This window comes from Notolepis coatsorum, assembly GCF_963971535.1.
Source record: "Notolepis coatsorum genome assembly, chromosome: 2".
NCBI classification, from domain to species: domain Eukaryota; kingdom Metazoa; phylum Chordata; class Actinopteri; order Aulopiformes; family Paralepididae; genus Notolepis; species Notolepis coatsorum.
The window spans coordinates 46,077,636-46,083,641 of NC_140166.1; positions in this window are offsets into that span (position 1 = coordinate 46,077,636).

Sequence of the window (6,006 nt, forward strand, 5' to 3'; positions counted from 1 at the left end):
ATGGTATCATCGCCTTGACCGTACCTCCCTCTCTTCACACTGAACTATCCTTTCATTCTCACGTTTTATCATGCAGGCCTACTGTAATAAGTATGTACAATATACTCTACAGCCCTGGCAATAAGTATTTACTTTTTCTTTTAAGAATTCATGGATAGCTTTGTAGTTACAAAATGTTGGTTGTAAAAATTACTTTAAATGCAAACACAAAGCATCTTAATAATAATTACAGTACAACTAAGTGGTTACACACAACAAGAAAGGTAGCAATTGAGCGATTCCCACATCTTGGGATAATCGTAATGTTTGACTGGACGTCCCAGTCACGTTGTTTGAATTGCAGTGCACAAAGGATGCAATTGAACCCTTCAGACGAAAAACCATGTAACTTTTTCAAAAAGCACATGTATTTGCCAATTCAAATCACTTGGAATGTGACTGTGATATATCACAAGAAAGTACTCAAAACTACTGTCTTAATGGGTTCGAGCCCAGCTCTCGGCGTTGCCACCAGCTTGGCTGGCCGTTCACACTAATACAATTGGCAGTATTAGGGGGTGGGGAAGCTGGTGGGTGGGAATCTGGCGTTGTGTGACAGCGTCAGGTCAGGTCTCAGCGCTTGCTAAGCGGGGCAGGACTTGGTGGAGATAGCGTGCCCTCCCACGCGTTACACTTCACCAATGAGAGTCCTCGCTGCCAAGTGAAAAGACGTCACTGGCTGTCGGCGCACGTCTTGGAGGAAGCGTGCGATCGACTCGGGACGCCTTGTACCGACTCGTAGGAGAACATGCATACAGCAGCCAGGTAGGGGAGGGGGGGGGGGGGGGGAATTGGCACAACGACTAATTGGGACAGGGAGAAAATCAGAGAAATAATTTTTTTTTTTAAACTACTGTCTTAACACTTTGACTGCCGGGACACGTCTTTTCACATCTTTGCTGGTCATGCTAAAGTTGCCGAGGGACGCTGTACAGCGTCCTTATATCAATATTTCAAAAATCTGCGATCGGATTCATATTCCCCCTCCGCTGGCCTGAGATCCACCAGCAGGACCCACTGAGCTCTCTGGCGGTTCAGGAGCGCCATCTGGTGGCCGATCGGCGCAACCGCTTAACAGGAAGCGCAGTAGAGGTTTTGCTGGTCGGCCATATTACTTCCGGGCACTCGGTATAGGTTCCGGCACTCTAGCTCGTCACACTACATAGCGATCGATTGCCAATAACTCGATAAACAACATGATTTGGACGTATATACCATTATACAAGCTGGAGATGGACCGGGTAATAATATATCCCATAATGATAAAATTTCTACTCGACGATGATCGCCCAACGGCGCGCGGAGACTGGGGTGAGTTTCAGCGTGTAACGTTACCGTCTTCGATAATAACTGATATTATCAACATTTGACCCACATTAGATGATTGGTATAACGCTGCCCACGGAATTATAAACGCCCCCTCGCCCATCCGGTCAACATCAGATGACGTGTAGTAACTTCTAGAAGTACGTCTAGTTGGAATTTTTTATATCGCGCTGATTGCCATCAAACTGTATTTCATCATCAATATAATGCATTTGGGGCTATATATCACGTTCTGGAGAAAGCTGCAGAAAGAGATGAAAACATACTTATACATTAGACCATACTTTACTATGAATATGTGAATGAAAAAGTTTAACGTTGCTACACAATGAACAATACATATAGGACTTTGAATGGGCCCTAATAATGGCAATGTAGCAATAGAATTTAAAAAGTTATAGCCCTGCAAAGAAGGGGACTTTCTCCATAGACAAATAGCGCTGGCAATCTATGGTATATCATTAATTTAACCCAAGGCAACCAAAGTGTTAAGTATGAAGGAACACAACACTCCCAACTTAACATCTTCAGATAAAGTTTGAAAACATTGTTCCTCTGTTAATATAAAAACATAGTTATATGGTTCTTCATCTGATGTACTCGATAGAGGCCTTGCACGGCATGTTTGTGTAGTTCTCTTCCAGTATGGTAAATGGCTGCATTTATATAGCAGCTTTTATCCAAAGCGCTTTACAATTTTTTCCTCACATTTTACCCACTCACTCACACAGCGACGGCAGAGGCGACCATGCAAAGTGCCAACCTGCTCATCGGGAGCAATTAGGGGTTAAGTGTCTTGCTCAAGGACACTTCGACACGCTGCCCGGGAGGAGCGGGAATCGAACCGGGAACCTACGGATTACCAGACGACTGCTCTACCTCCCGAGCCACTGTCGCCCCCAGTAGGGCTGCCTGTAACCATTGGTAACCACTTTAACCCTTTCACTGCGACAATACAGAAGGTTAACCCTTTCACTGCCACCATCAAATGGTTAACCCTTTCACTACCACACTACAGAAGATTAACTCAAAGAGCACCTACGGGTGGCTGCAATTAGAAACTGGCCCCTGTAAATGGCCAAACCCCCCCACCAATGTACAGTTTCTTCCCCTTCGGATGCATATATTTGTATGATCTCTTATTACTACATGTATGTACTATGTCTTGTATGTGATAAATGTCCTGATGAATTTAAAATGGGGGACCCCGATGTAAACAAGATGAAAGTCTTTTTCTGGTCTGCATCCTCTTAGCAGTTGTTTCGTTTTGAGCCGAAGGTTAACCGTCTGTAGTGTGGTAGTGAAAGGTTAACCTTCTGTAGTGTGGTAGTGAAAGGTTAACCGTCTGTAGTGTGGTAGTGAAAGGTTAACCTTCTGTAGTGTGGTAGTGAGAGGTTAACCGTCTGTAGTGTGGTAGTGAAAGGTTAACCGTCTGTAGTGTGGTAGTGAAAGGTTAACCTTCTGTAGTGTGGTAGTGAAAGGTTAACCTTCTGTAGTGTGGTAGTGAAAGGTTAACCTTCTGTAGTGTGGTAGTGAAAGGTTAACTGTCTGTAGTGTGGTAGTGAAAGGTTAACCTTCTGTAGTGTGGTGGTGAAAGGGTTATTAAAAAGAAAATGGCTCATTTCTATGCAGTGGGAAAGCATGATATTACTTTTCTACTGTGACTTGTTTATAAGATCCAGTAATAAGACAACAAAATATTGTTTGATATCTCATATATTATCAATACATAGCAACTGTTGTCTCTTCCATTGCTATGGCCTCTATTGGCCTCCATCACAGAATTACTTATGTTCTGTGGTTCTCAGCCGCCATCGTGTCGAGGAGGACCCCTAATTGATACACATTTGCAAACCCCCTGAAAAGATTATGTCTCTGGGACCCCCACCTGAGAAGATTCTATCTCGGGGACCCCCACCTGAGAAGATTCTGTCTCGGGGACCCCCACCTGAGAAGATTCTGTCTCTGGGACCCCCACCTGAGAAGATTCTATCTCGGGGACCCCCACCTGAGAAGATTCTGTCTCGGGGACCCCCACCTGAGAAGATTCTGTCTCTGGGACCCCCACCTGAGAAGATTCTGTCTCGGGGACCCCCACCTGAGAAGATTCTGTCTCGGGGACCCCCACCTGAGAAGATTCTGTCTCTGGGACCCCCACCTGAGAAGATTCTGTCTCGGGACCCCCACCTGAGAAGATTCTGTCTCTGGGACCCCCACCTGAGAAGATTGTCTCGGGGACCCCCACCTGAGAAGATTCTGTCTCGGGGACCCCCACCTGAGAAGATTCTGTTGTTGAATATGAATAAGTCTGTCGAGTGTCGATGGGGGAGAAGGTGAAACCTATTATCAGAATTGCCACATTACCGGTATTTACTATACAATAATATATTCTCATTGGCTAGCTTCTAGTGGATGAAATAGATAAATTAACCCTTTCACTACTGCGACAATACAGAAGGTTAACCCTTTCACTGCCACACGACAAAAGGTTAACCCTGTCACAACCACACTACAGAAGGTTAACCATTTCACTACCACACTACAGAAGGTTAACCCTTTCACTACCACACTACCGACTGTTAACCTGTAGTGTGGTAGTGAAATGGTTAACCTTCTGTAGTGTGGTAGTGAAAGGGTTAAGCTCTTCTCTATTTTTTCTGGGGACCCGCTGGAACCCCATCTGAAGACCCTTCAGGGGCCCCCAGGCCCCACTTTGAGAAACACTGTTGTATGTGACCAAGGACTTTAATATTGCAATGTTTGACTAAAATAGCTGGACTAAATAAATAAAGTGATATATTTAATTGAATATGTTTTCTAATAGCATAATGAGTTCATAGCATATACAGTATATGTTACAACATGAGTCATTCATTGCCTGGTTCATTTGCAGTAGAGGTATTAGCCTGAAGTTGAGAGCAAGCACATCCAGACATTAGTGATTTGTCTTATGTTTCTATATTTTATTTAACTATTCGCTCTTTTGCACTCCTCCCAAGACCAAGGAATCCATTTCCAGTGGTGTTTCATAAGCATCTATAAATGCACTTTGATTAATAAGTCATTGAAGTCCACATGAAAGATCAAAATGTCTCCCCTCCACCCGCTGCCATATCCAGGCATGTTTGGGGCTTTCTGAGAAACTAGTGTGAATGTCTTTCATCTTTTCCCTAAAAATGAATGCAAGCAGACAATCCAGGCATCCGTATGAAATATTGTATAGGGTGGTGTATGAGAGACTGTAAGGTATTCCATCCAAATTGTGAAATAATCCTCATTTATAAATGGTCACATAATCCAATTTGACTCGTATATCTGACTATATTCAATATCCAAATTGTCATGATCAATCATATCCAATAATGAAAGGTAGAACATCTTTCAATGGTTTTATTCCAAAGTGAATCAACATAAGTTACAGACGGGCATACTATACGTTGAAATGTGGACATTTTCAACGGGCAGACATTCTAGATTCTGCCCGGAGCAGAAAGTAACCAGTGACTGATCGTCCATTAGCCAATGGAAATGCATCTTCAGAAATAGGATCAGAGAAACAAGACTGACACAAAACCAAATAGGGAAATAGGTATTGGTCAGCTACTGTAAGATTGGATTACAACTGAGCTCAACATTATTAGAACACAGACTCTCAACAGGTGCTTGTTGTATAGGTCCACAGGAATGTATGGCATTCCTGCATAGGCACACATAGTGTCATATATTCAATTCACATAGAATCAGTTTTAACACAGTAGATAAGTATGTTGTAGGCACTGTTTAAGCCATTTACAATAGATGGAATTTATAAATAGATAGATATGGTAGATTATATATCCTGTAGATACTTTTTATGGATAGTCTTATATTAGCATGCAATATTCTAACAAGACCTTAAAAGAGAAGGAGAGATACTGAGTTCATTGGGAAGTGCTTTATGATGTATTGCTGTAAATTCATTAACACCTCACTCTCATTAAGCTCTAAATATCTGGATGTTAATAGATGTTGGAGATTCATCTGTAATAAGCTGATAAAAGCATCCGTCAGTTTACCGCAGATTCATTGTTGCCAGCCATGCAGCAGCCTCCTGAGTAAATCTGAGATGCTGTTAATCAAGAGAGGATTAAGCCAATATCCCAAAACATATTCACTGTGCATCCCTGAAAGATGAGATCTGGCCCTCTTAGTCATTATTTAAGTTGCTATTTTAAGCTATGATGAATTGAAAATGGGGGACCCTGATGTAAACAAGACGAAAGTCTTTCTCTGGTCTGCATCCCCTTAACAATTGTGTGTATTGAGCCGTACTGTATTGTACCCATTCTGCAAGAGATCTGTTAAAGTTTTCAATCAACCAATCAATCAATTGCATTACAGTATGTAAGCAACGTGAGGTGGAGTAACCACAGGTGTGAATGGGGTGATCTTGTCGGGAGAGGGATCAACCTTGTGGCCTAGCACAGGCAGGCTATCTGTGAGATTATACCTATGTTTGTTTTCACATGAACCCTTTCACTACCACACTACAGAAGGTTAACCGTCTGTAAAGGGTTAACCTTCTGTAGTGTGGTAGTGAAAGGGCTAACCTTCTGTCGTGTGGTAGTGAAAGGTTAACCTTCTGTCGTGTGGTAGTGAAAG